The sequence below is a fragment of the Myodes glareolus genome, chromosome 6, assembly GCF_982192425.1.
Source record: "Myodes glareolus chromosome 6, mMyoGla1.1, whole genome shotgun sequence".
In the NCBI taxonomy this organism is placed as follows: Eukaryota; Metazoa; Chordata; class Mammalia; order Rodentia; family Cricetidae; genus Myodes; species Myodes glareolus.
In genome coordinates, this window is record NC_142031.1 from 103268790 (window position 1) to 103280723 (window position 11934).

The 11934-nt window shown below is 38.4% G+C and overlaps 1 pseudogene; it reads right to left on the bottom strand.

The window, feature by feature from the left end:
• Positions 1-9588: 9588 nt before the first annotated feature.
• LOC125402113 (vomeronasal type-1 receptor 100-like) lies at positions 9589-10473 on the bottom strand (annotated as a pseudogene).
• Positions 10474-11934: the final 1461 nt, after the last annotated feature.

Here is an 11934-nt window from a genome sequence, read left to right on the forward strand (position 1 = left end):
CCGCCCTCGCCGCGCGCCCCCGACCCACCGCACGGGCGCGCGCTCGCGGGCTCGGAGCCGGCAAGGTCTGTGGGGCGCGCTGCGGGACGCGGAGACGGCGGTCTGGGTGCGGAGACTGCTAGGTGTCTTCTTTCCTGGAGGAGACCATCTTGTCTCACCTCGACAGTTCTGGGAGGATTTATTAAAGGACGCCGTGTTTGGGGAGGCCGGGGGATGGATAAGAAGGAGCCCATCACTGGGGCCTTCCTGAAGTTTCTACCGGAGACATTCTCACTGTGGTTTCTGCAGGTGAGGTGGGCTGCGCATCCCGGGGCCCCCAGCGTGATGGAAAGGACAGTTAAATCACAAGGAAAGGACAGCTGACTGCAAGAGGTTGGTGTAGGTTCATGCCGACATCTTTCTGTCTGGCTCTGCTAGGACCTCACCTTTGAGTTCCACAATGTACCTCACCTTTGAAGGAGGCGCTTTAACCACAGAAAATTAATTGCTGCTGACAGTAGTGTCCACTCTCACTTGCTCAGAGATGCCGTCTTTTGTTTTTCCACAAGGTTCAGTTGCTACCTAATTCAAGAAATTACTGAAGCATTGGTTGAACTTGTAAGGTGTATCATACCTAACCTAGAGGCCAAATACACAGAGGTGTAGAAACAAGAAAACAGTCCATAGAGTCTAAAGAGAGATCGAGTTTAAACAACTGTGATACAGGGTGCTGAGTGCAGAGATCAGGAAGTTACAGTTGTTTAGGTCCAGAGAGATCAATCAGCCGGTAAAAATGCTTGCCAGGAAAGTCGGAGGAAGATAATTCCACCCTGCAATTCTAAGACAGAAAGAATCAATTCATTGATCTCCACATGAATGCACGGAACATGTTCATGCCTTCACACAAACACATCATACACACGCATACATACATACACTTACAATAATGAATTAAATATTTTCTAATAGCAAGAGTTGGTTAAATGACAGAACTACCTCCAACAGGCATGCAAAGAAGTTTACAAAAATAAATCTCTCATGACGTAAGTCTCAAATACTTAGGCAATTTTCAATACAATCACTTATTTGGTTAAGAGAGAACATGTACATGAAACTACACCTGTTAGAACTGGCAAGAGAAGAAGAAAAAAAAAAAGATGTCTTCATGGTTACCCCAAGTTCCACGTTCCATCATAGTAATAGTTTTGTGAAGTTTTATAGTAACAGAATAAGAGGGGCAAAAATTAAGACCTTTGATGAAAACATTAAGTAGGTAGTTTACAGGGAAGCAGGGAAGGTCGCTTTGGTCCTGATGATTTTCTTAGCTCTCTGGTCACTAGAAGTAGTTTCTTTTAGGGAACTTTTATGTGTACATGGAACTGACTCAAAGCCTGCGAAGGATTATTGGGCTGTGGTAACTTTGCCTTCTGTAGAAGTCTTTTTAAATTAAGTATTTCATTTTTTGAAGAATTTCATATGTGTGTGCTGTATATTTGCATTTCCACAACTGTATCTCCCTCTCCAATTCCTTCTGTGCCCTCCCACTTCCCCAAAATATATGATCTGTGTAAATGGGCTCTCTTTTCTGCCAACAGCCCCAAATAATGACATGGAGACTTCCTATTAATTGTGAAAGCTTGGCCTTTAGCTTAGGCTTATTCTCAACTGGCTCTTATAACTTAAATTAACACATTTATATTGATCTGTCATGTGGCATTAGCTCTCATTATCTCACACCTCTTATTTCCTTTCCATCTGGATGGCGATTCTGCCCTTCTGCTTCCTGGAAATCCTGCCTAACCTCTTTCTAGCTATTTACCATTCAGCTTTTATTACACAAATCACAGCAACACATTTTCACACAGTGTACAAATATCCCACAACAGGCCTCTTCTTCAGTTATTACTGTTACCATTTATACACGCACACATATATTATATTGCATTATATTATATAACATATTATATAATTATTATATTATATTATATATTATATTAATATATAATATATTATATATTATATAATTATATATTATATATTATATACACACACACGCACGCACACGCACACACACACACACACACACACACACACACACACATATATATATATCTCCATTGAAGTTCCCCGCTGTCACTTACTTTCTGGGTTTTGGCCAGTTGTAGATGGCTATAGTAGCCTCCATCTACTGCAAAAAGAGAAACTTACAGAAACAAACAACAAAAACTACACTTATCTGTGGGTATGAGAGAACATTTTAAAGAGTACAGTTAAAACTGTATTCTTTCAGAAAAATGGCAATAGTAGGTTCTCTTTTAAGGTTTATGACCTCTGCAGCCCCAGGTAACTGATTAGGCTTACAGTACCAAGAATTCCTGTCTTTTGAACAGGACTGATGAGACAGCTTTGGTTACCTGGAAGATTTAAGTGCCACCACTGGGAATATCCTGCTGGGCCAGTCGTTGTGGTTTCAGGATTTCTAGCTGGGTAGGACTTTTGATTGCTTTTCTCCCTGTCCATTTACATAACACCTTGTGATACTACAGCAGCTAATCCTCAGGGAAGAGGCTTGTTTTTAGGTCAGGTACAGCTCAGTTCCTCCAGATCCTGTGTCTTCTGTGGAGTCTTCACCAATATGTCTTATTTCCAAGTTCTGGGAGGCAGTCAAGGACACTGAAAGTAGCCTGAATTGTTTGAGGAGTCCTTATACTCCCTTGACCAACAAACTGAAGAGTGTTTCCCATACCTAACTGTCTTAGTTAGGGTTTTTATTGTTGTGAAGGGACACCGACCATGGCAACTCTTATAAAAGAAAATATTTAATTGGGGGTGACTTACAAGTTCATTATCGTCAAGGCAAGAAGCATGGCAGCGTGCAAGCAGACATGGTTCTGGAGAAGAAGCTGCAACTTCTACATCTGGACTGGTAGGTAGCAGAGAGAAAGAAAGACACCGGGTCTGGCTTGAGCATTTGAATCTTCAAAGCCTACCCCCAGTGACACATTTCGTTTAACAAGGCCTTGTCTTCTAATAGTGCCACTCCTTGTTGACCAGGAATTCAAATTTATGGAGGCCATTCCTATTCAAAACTGATACTGATGTTTTTGTTGGCCTATGGTTATTAGGGGAGTATTGTCACCCCATGAAGTATAACTTTATTTTTAAAATAAAGTTTTATATATATATACTTATATATATTCATATATATATATATATATATGAAGTAAATTTATAAAATATTTCCCTATGACTTTTTCCAACATCTTTAGTGTTATTTTTCTCCTTCTCCCCCTGTATTATCCTCCCGTCCCTTTCTCCATTTAATTCTCAGGCCCTCCCTGCCCACATTCTCACCTTTGTGCCTTCCCAACATCTGTGTTTTATCCTCACCTTGAGCTCTTCCTCCTTCACCACCCATGTCCCCTTTCTACTTTTCTGTCTTCTGCAGGTATTCCTAATTATATATCCAACTATAAAGATTTGATGAAAGGTCTACAAATAAGAAAGAATATGTCGTGTTTGTTTCTCTGAGTCTGTGCTACAAAGCTCAATATAATACATTTTAGTTTACCTAGGAAGTGTAATTATTTCAGTGTCATGATTTCATTTTACTTTACAGTAGAAGAGTATTCCCTTGTGTGCACGCACATTTTCATTTTCCATTCATCAGTTAACAGACATTTAGGTTGGTCCCATTTCTTGGCTGTTGTGAACGGAAAGCACTGAATGTCGCTAAACAAGAAGTAGAATATAGCGTCCTTTCAGTATGTGGCAAAGGGTTGTAGAGCAGGGTGGATGTAGTTCTAGGGTTTTTTTCATACTGATTTCCAGAGTCATTGTACTAGTTTGCAGACCCACCAACCCTTGGTGAAGGTTTCCCTTTCCCTGCATCTTCACCAGCATTCCTTGTCATTTGTTTTCTTGATCTAAGCCATTCTGATAAAATAGTTTTCAGGGCGGAGTCAGAAAGGGAGGTAGCTCAGAAGAACAGAACCTTGTAGCATGTGGGCATAGGGCTTTGTTACCTAGCAACACACAATTCATTTTAATTTATGTAAACTTTTGTTTACATGATGATGTTATATAACAGAGAACCCACATGATCTTCTCATGACTTTGTAAATAATCTTATTCTCTAAAATGTCAAATGACCTATGGTAAAGTTAGAACCACTATTCCAACTTATCGATTTCATTTCTACACACACACACACACCCCACACACCCTTCATTGGTCACATATGTATCAGTTGCCTATAATGAACTTTGAAGATACTTTGTCATCTGTTTTTTTTCTGTCAGTGTGATGAGATACCCTAAGAAAAGCAACTTCAGGAAAGAAATATTTATTTTAGGTCCCAGTTCAAGGTACAGTCCATCATGGAGAAGAAGTCAAAGCAGTAAGAGTCTGAAGCGCTGGTCATTGCCTTCTCAGTCAGAAGAATACAGCAGAAAATCCTTAGCCCCAACTTGCTTTCTTCATTTTATACAGCCCATGATCCGTGCCCAGGAAATGCCCCACCCACAGATAATGTGGATTTTCCTACACCAGTTAACATAGTCATGACTACCCCTCAGAGGCAGGCTCAGAGAATCAACTCTCAGGTGATCCTGGATTCTGTCAATAAACTAGTTAACTCTAACCATCGAACCTTCCCACAGGCTCCTCACTAATGGGTGGCAATGCTCTTTGATTGTGTTGCTAACTTATAATGATTGATATTTTTAAATGGGATATAATGGGGTCATTTTGAGCTTAAAAGTAACATGAGTTGGCTTAAGTTTTAGAAAAATGATGTCACAAACCTGTCAGATTACTCACTCAAATGTCTGTACTCATTTCTTGCACTGATGAGGGCAGTTCCTTTTGGAGCAGCAACCAGGAAGCATTTTTCTATTTGTGAAGTCTTTTTTAAAAATTTATTATTTTTTCTTTTATTTTTGAGATTATAATAAGATTACATCATTTCGCTTTCCTCCATCCAAACACTCCTGTGTACCTCTCTTAGATTTCTTTCATTAATTGTTATTATATGCATAAATGTATATGCATGTATAATTCTAATATTATCTGCTCAGCCTGAATAATGTTATTTGTTTGTGTTTCCAGGGCTGACCATTTGGTGTTGGATAACCAATTAGTGTGTTCTTCCCTTGGGAAGACTGTCTGTCTAGCTCTGAGCATTCCTTAGTTGCCTATAGTTCTTTATGTATGGTTGTGAATCTCATGATCTTTCTGCCTTCTGCTTTGGCATATCTATTATTATTTGTTCAGCTAATGTTTGGGAAGTAAGGTTGGTGAGACTTTATGGGTATAGCTCCTGACATTACTAGGAGACTGTTTCTTCTACTAATGTCACAGCAAACTCCCTTATCTTCTGGCTCTTACAATCTTTCCACCCCTTCATCCACAGTGTTCCCTGAGCCTTACACACACACACACACACACACACACACACACACACACACACACACATTGGAACTGGACTCTGCAACTCTGCATTTTGATTGTTGGTGGGGATTTTTAGTAGTCTCCATCTGTTATAGAGAGAAGATTCTGTGATGAGGGTTGAGGACTAAACTCATCTGAGTATTAGGACAAATGTTTAGAATGCACTTAGGGATTGTGCTGGTTTAGTAAAATGATGGTTGTCTGTTGTCCCCCAAATCCATTACTTCTCTAGCCCTGGGAAGTTGACTAGATTCCCAGTACAAGACCTGATCTTCTTCTTGTAGAATGAGTCTTAAGTCGGAGTAGAGAGCTATTAGTTACCTAAAGGTATGTGTGCCACTATTTCATCCTTAGGTTTATTGTGCCATGCTGGTCATTGTTGTGACTCATAGGTATCATATGTGGGTAGGACTATCGGTTGATTCCCATTCTTGAAAGCTTTCATGATATCTTCTGGTGTCATGAAAGCTAATCCTCAAGGAAGAAACATTTAAGTTAGTTCCAGCTCAGTGGCCTCTGGGCCCTGTTTCTGAAGTATATGGTGTCTGCAGCAATAGGAAATTACTTTCCACCTCTTGGGGGACAACCAAGGTCAATAGCAATAGTCTATTGTATTGTTTTGGGAGTCTCTTGGACAACCCTGACCAGCAACCAAAATAAGGACTTTTCATGCCAGGTGTTGAGAGTTTTGTTAAGTCGTCTTTAGCTCTTGGGGAAAACATTGCCAGCCCAGGTAAGAAATTTTCATTTAAATCATACCTATATTTATGCATAGATTTACATGAATTATAGGTTTTTTGTTTTTAGTTTTGGGGTGTTGTTTTTTAAGATAATCAATAATATGATTTCTTAGAATTTTTTCTAGATATCATTACTATTTTACTTTCCTCTTTCCTTTGTCTGTATTGATCTCCTTCTCCTAAACATAATAAAGACAATATTCAGCAAGCCAACAGCCAACATCAATATAAGTGGAGATAAACTCCCAGTGATTCCACTGAAATTAGGAACAAGACAAGGTTGTCCACTCTCTCCATACCTATTCAATATAGTTCTTGAGGTCCTAACTAGAGCAATAAGACATAAAAAGGAGATCAAGGGGATACAAATTGAAAAAGAAGAAGTCAAAGTCTCACTGTTTGCTGATGATATGATAGTTTGCATAAGCAATCCCAACAATTCTACCAAGGAACTTCTACAACTCATAAACACTTTCAGTAATGTAGTAGGATACAAGATTAACTCAAAAAAATCAGTAACCCTCCTGTACACAGATGATAAAAGGGCTGGGGAAGAAATCAGAGAATCAACACCCTTCACAATAGCCCCAAATAGCATAAAATATCTCTGAGTAACTCTAACAAAACAAGTGGAAAACTTGTATGACAAGAACTTTAAATCTTTGAAGAAAGAAATTGAAGAAGACACCAGAAAGTGGAAAGATCTCCCATGCTCTTGGGTAGGCAGAATCAACATAGTAAAAATGGCAATCTTACCAGAAGCAATCTACAGATTCAATGCAATGCCCATCAAAATCCTAGCAAAATTTTTCAAAGACCTCAAAAGAACAGTACTCAACTTCATATGGAAAAGCAAAGAACCCAGAATAACCAAAGCAATCCTGTTCAATAAAAGAACTTCTGGAAGCATCACAATTTCTGACTTCAAACTCTACTACAGAGATGCAGCACTGAAAACAGCCTGGTATTGGCTTAAGAACAGACAAGAGGACCAGTGGAACTGAATAGAAGACACGACTATCAATCCATACATCTTCGAACACCTGATTTTTACAAAATAGCAAAAACTATCAAATGGAAAAATAAAGTATATTTAACAAATGGTGCTGGCATAACTGGATATCAACATATAGAAGAATGAAAATAGATCCATATCTATCACCATGCACAAAACTCAAGTCCAAGTGAATCAAAGACCTCAAAATAAAGTCGGCCACACTGAAACTTATAGAAGAGAAAGTGGGAAGTACACTTGAACACATTGGCACTAGAGACCACTTCCTAACATAACCCCAGCACCACAGACACTTAGAGAAACAATGAATAAATGGGACCTCCTGAAACTGAAAAGGTTCTATAGAGCAAAGGACATGGTCAACAAGACAAAATGACAGACTATAGAATTGGAAAAGATCTTTACTAACCCCACATCAGACAGAGGTCTGATCTCCAAAATATACAAAGAACTCAAGAAATGGTTACCAAAAGAACATATAATCCAATAAAAAAAATAGAGTACAGACCTAAACAGAGAACTCTCAACAGAGGAATATAAAATGGCTGAAAGACACTTAAGGAAATGTTCAACATCCTTAATCAGAGAAATGCAAATCAAAACAACTCTGAGATTCCATCTTACACCTGTAAGAATGACCAAGATCAAAAATACTGATGACAACTTATGCTGGAGAGGTTGTGGGAAAAAGGGAACACTTCTGCATTGCTGGTGGGAATGAAAGTTGGTCCAACTCCTCTGGATGTCAGTGTGGCAATTTCTCAGAAAATTAGAAAACAACCTTCCTCAAGACCCAGTAATACCACTTTTGGGTATATATCCAAAGGATGCTCAGTCGTGCCACAAGGACATGTGCTCAACTATGTTCATAGCAGCTTTGTTTGTCATAGCTAGAAACTGGAAACAACCTCAATGCCCCTTGACCGAAAAATGGATAAGGAAAATGTGGTACATTTACACAATGGAGTACTACACAACAGAAAAAAATAACGACATCTTGAATGTTGAAGGAAGATGGATGGAGCTAGAAACATTATTTTGAGTGAGGTAACCCAGACATAGAAAGACAAATTATCACATGTAGTTACTCATAGATGGTTTTTAAACATAAAGCAAAGAAAACCAGTCTACAAACCACAATCCCAGAGAACTTAGACAGCAATGAGGACACTAAGAGAGACTTACATAGATCTAATCTACATGGGAAGTAGAAAGTAGAGGAAAAACAAGATCTCCTGAGTAAATTGGGAGCATGAGGACCTTGGGGGAGGGTTGAAAGGTGGAGGGGATAGGCAGGGAGGGAAGCAGAGAAAAATCTAGAGCTCAATAAAAATCAATAAAAACAAAAAACACATGGGATATACAATTGTAGCCATTTTGGAGACAGACAATGGGCCATGCATGTTATTACTAGTAATAACATTATAATATAATTACACACACACACACACACACACACACACACACACACATATATATATATATATATATGCCATGAATAAAGTCAGTGAACAAAAAATAATTAAACACCTCATGCTAATATGGGGTTTTCCCTTTTTCCATATTTTAATGTGCATTGGTGTTTTGCCTGCACCAGTATGTCAGGTATCCTGGAACTGGAGTCACACAGTTATAAGCTGCCACGTGGATGCTAGGAATTTAAACCTGGTCCTCTGGAAGAAAACCAGTGTTCTTAATCACAGAGCCATCTATTCAGACTCCTTTCCTATATAAACCACTATTTGCTTATGCCCACATCTGTCTCCTCTATATCCAGAGGCAGTCCTTTGTATCCCTGGGACAGATACCCCTTCCACCTGTCCCTTGTTCCTTTCCTCTTCTCCTTCAACCTCTATCTCCTGTGTTGGTCTCTTATTCCCTGCCTATTGTCCTTCTGAGCCAAATAAATCTCCTTGGAGTATCTTGAACTGATACTGCTCCCAACAACTCAGACCAAGGGGAAAATCAAATTCTTCTGTTCAGTGTTAAAGGAACATTTATGATAGAAAGTAAAACAGAGAGAGCAAGAGCTTCCTATGGGAATAGCAACTCATGGTGGACAATGAAATTAAAGTACTCTGGAGTACTTGGCAGCAGAAACATAAAAGGCTGTGCATGAGTTATAGCAAAAGTTTAAATTATATGAATAATCTTGTTTTGCTACTTGAATAATTAAGGTTTAAGAAGAATCAGTGTTTTAGGGGAAGAAAGCAATTAATGGGGCTGTAGCAGAATGGCACTATGCAACCATCTCTAACTCCAGTTCCAGAGGATCCAATGACTTATGGCCCCTGTGGGCAACGGGAATGCACAAATGCATATATGCTGGCAAAGCATTCATTCATATAAATAAAAATAGACTTTTGAAAAAAAGGAAGAGAAAAAGTCTTCTTTTAAAAATATCTAGTGCATGTGTCTCAATATATTGATTATTCTGTTTTCAGAACTGATTTGTACCAAGGAGTAATTGTGAGATAGACATTCATAACAAACTTCTGAACTCTCAGGGTGACTGGGTCGTACATCCATAACAGGACTGCAGTAGATTGGATGATAAAGTTCACCAAATACATGACCACAAAGAAAACCACCAGCAGCAAGATGGTCTGGGTGGCCCTTTGCTCAGGGGACAGTCTCCGGTGGCTGAGGCTGTGAAGATACTCACATTGCCTCTGATGTCTGAATAAGATAATTATCATGTATGCACTTGTGGTCAGCATAACTTCTACGAGAAATACATCTCTGAACATTGTCACTGTTAAAATCAGTGCTCTGATGATGTAGTTCATGGGGAAGAGTGAGCAGGATTTAGTGACCTTCATCTGGTTGTTCTCACTCAAGTTGATAAAAGCACCAACATAGAAGATAGAGCTACTGCTGAATGATAAATTGAGAGACCAAATATAGAAGGAAGCATTGGCCATATTTTTTTTATTTTATGTTTAAATTTAGCCAACAAAGAGGTACTGGGACTGATTGTGGTAGCCTGAAACACACTCAGGAGGCAGGTGATGCAGATGGAGAGGCCTCTTATCACTCTGTTTGTGTAAAATGTTGTCTTACATTTGAAGTCATTCTCAATGTCCAGTGACTCAAATATGTCTGTACGCCAAATATCCCCTCGAGTGAGGACCAGCACCATGTGGATGAAGGCCAATTGACAGGAGATCATGTCCGTGGACTCAGGTCTGTGGCTTAGGATTATGAAGGTTAGAAAACAAGGAGAAACATATTGGCCAGGACTCCAAGTCCAGCTTGGAAATTAAGGACAATCTTTAGTGAGGGCATACGTGGAAAGTGTTCTCATCTTAAGATCGTAGTAGAAGTATATTTCATACATCTGAAAAAACAATAGAGTATATATCAAATTTGTGATTTACTGGTCAGTGTGTCTGTATCATCATTCTGTTTTATCTACTTATTCTTGATTAACCTGTCTCTTTAATTTTGGAAGTTCCACATTAGACATTGCCAATATTTCTATATACCCTCAATATATCCCTGTATATAAAGCATACTGAGCATAACAAGTGCATTCTCAGCCACATCCAACACAGAATGCACATTTTTTGTGCCTATATTGCACCTAGACCTAATACCTTAGAAATTCAATCTTACTGATTTAACTTACATTGCCTCATTTTATAGCTAACACTGAAAACAGTAGTGATGAACATAAAATATTAATCATATTTGTCTTGTGAATAAAAATTATGGTGACCTGGGGGAAAACACAAAAGAAATCCATGAAAGTGAGGTGAGTCAGTCTCATATTTATAATTTCAATGAGCTCTATTTTACAACTATTTGTGTTTTCATTCATAATTATAATGGAATCACAGTTGTTAATTCATGATAATCTCACTATTTTAGCCAACGCTATGTCTATCTCAATTAGTCTATTTTTGTTTTCCTTTTTCAATGAACTCACCACCCCAGAATCTGGAATTAAAGACAATGATACAGTTGGAGGCCATTAGTGCACTTTCCATACCCTATTAGTTGTATGACTATTATTGTTATAAATTCTCATAGATGTCTCCCAGTTCACTTCCCATTCCATTTAAAACTTGTGTGAACTCTACTTATTGTTTAAGGAATTAACTCCTGGTTACCACTATCATGATTTTATCCAGTTAGTATAATTCATTACTTTAAAATCAACTCTGTGAAAGAGAAATAGAAAACTACAATACAAAGATTCTTGTGAAAAAGAGGGTTCAGTTGTATTTTCAATTTCACTTGCATATTCTACATATATAGGCGCATGCATGTATATATAGAAATAATGCAGAATTCAGTATATGAGACTACCCTATTACATCTCCATTAATATGGCAACATAAATCATACTTTATATACATACATGTGTCTATGCATGTGTGTGTATGTATATATATATACACATGCATAGATACATAATGTTATATATAAAATGTTTGCTCTTAAAAAGCTAGATCTAGTAAAGGAATAGATTCATCTCAGTTGCCAGAGCCAAACATATGATTCTCTCACTAATATACATTTGCACTGCACAGTGGAGTTCTTAAAAAAAAAACAAACAACAAAAAAAAGTTTTAGAATTCAAACTGGAGAGATGGCACAGTGGTTCAGAGCACATTTTACTCTTGCAAATGATCTGGGATAGATTCCAAGCAATGACATCGTGTCTCATAACCGTCTCTAACTATAGTTGTAGGGAACCTGTTGCCTTCTGTGGTATTGCATGCAAGTGGTGGACACGCAAGC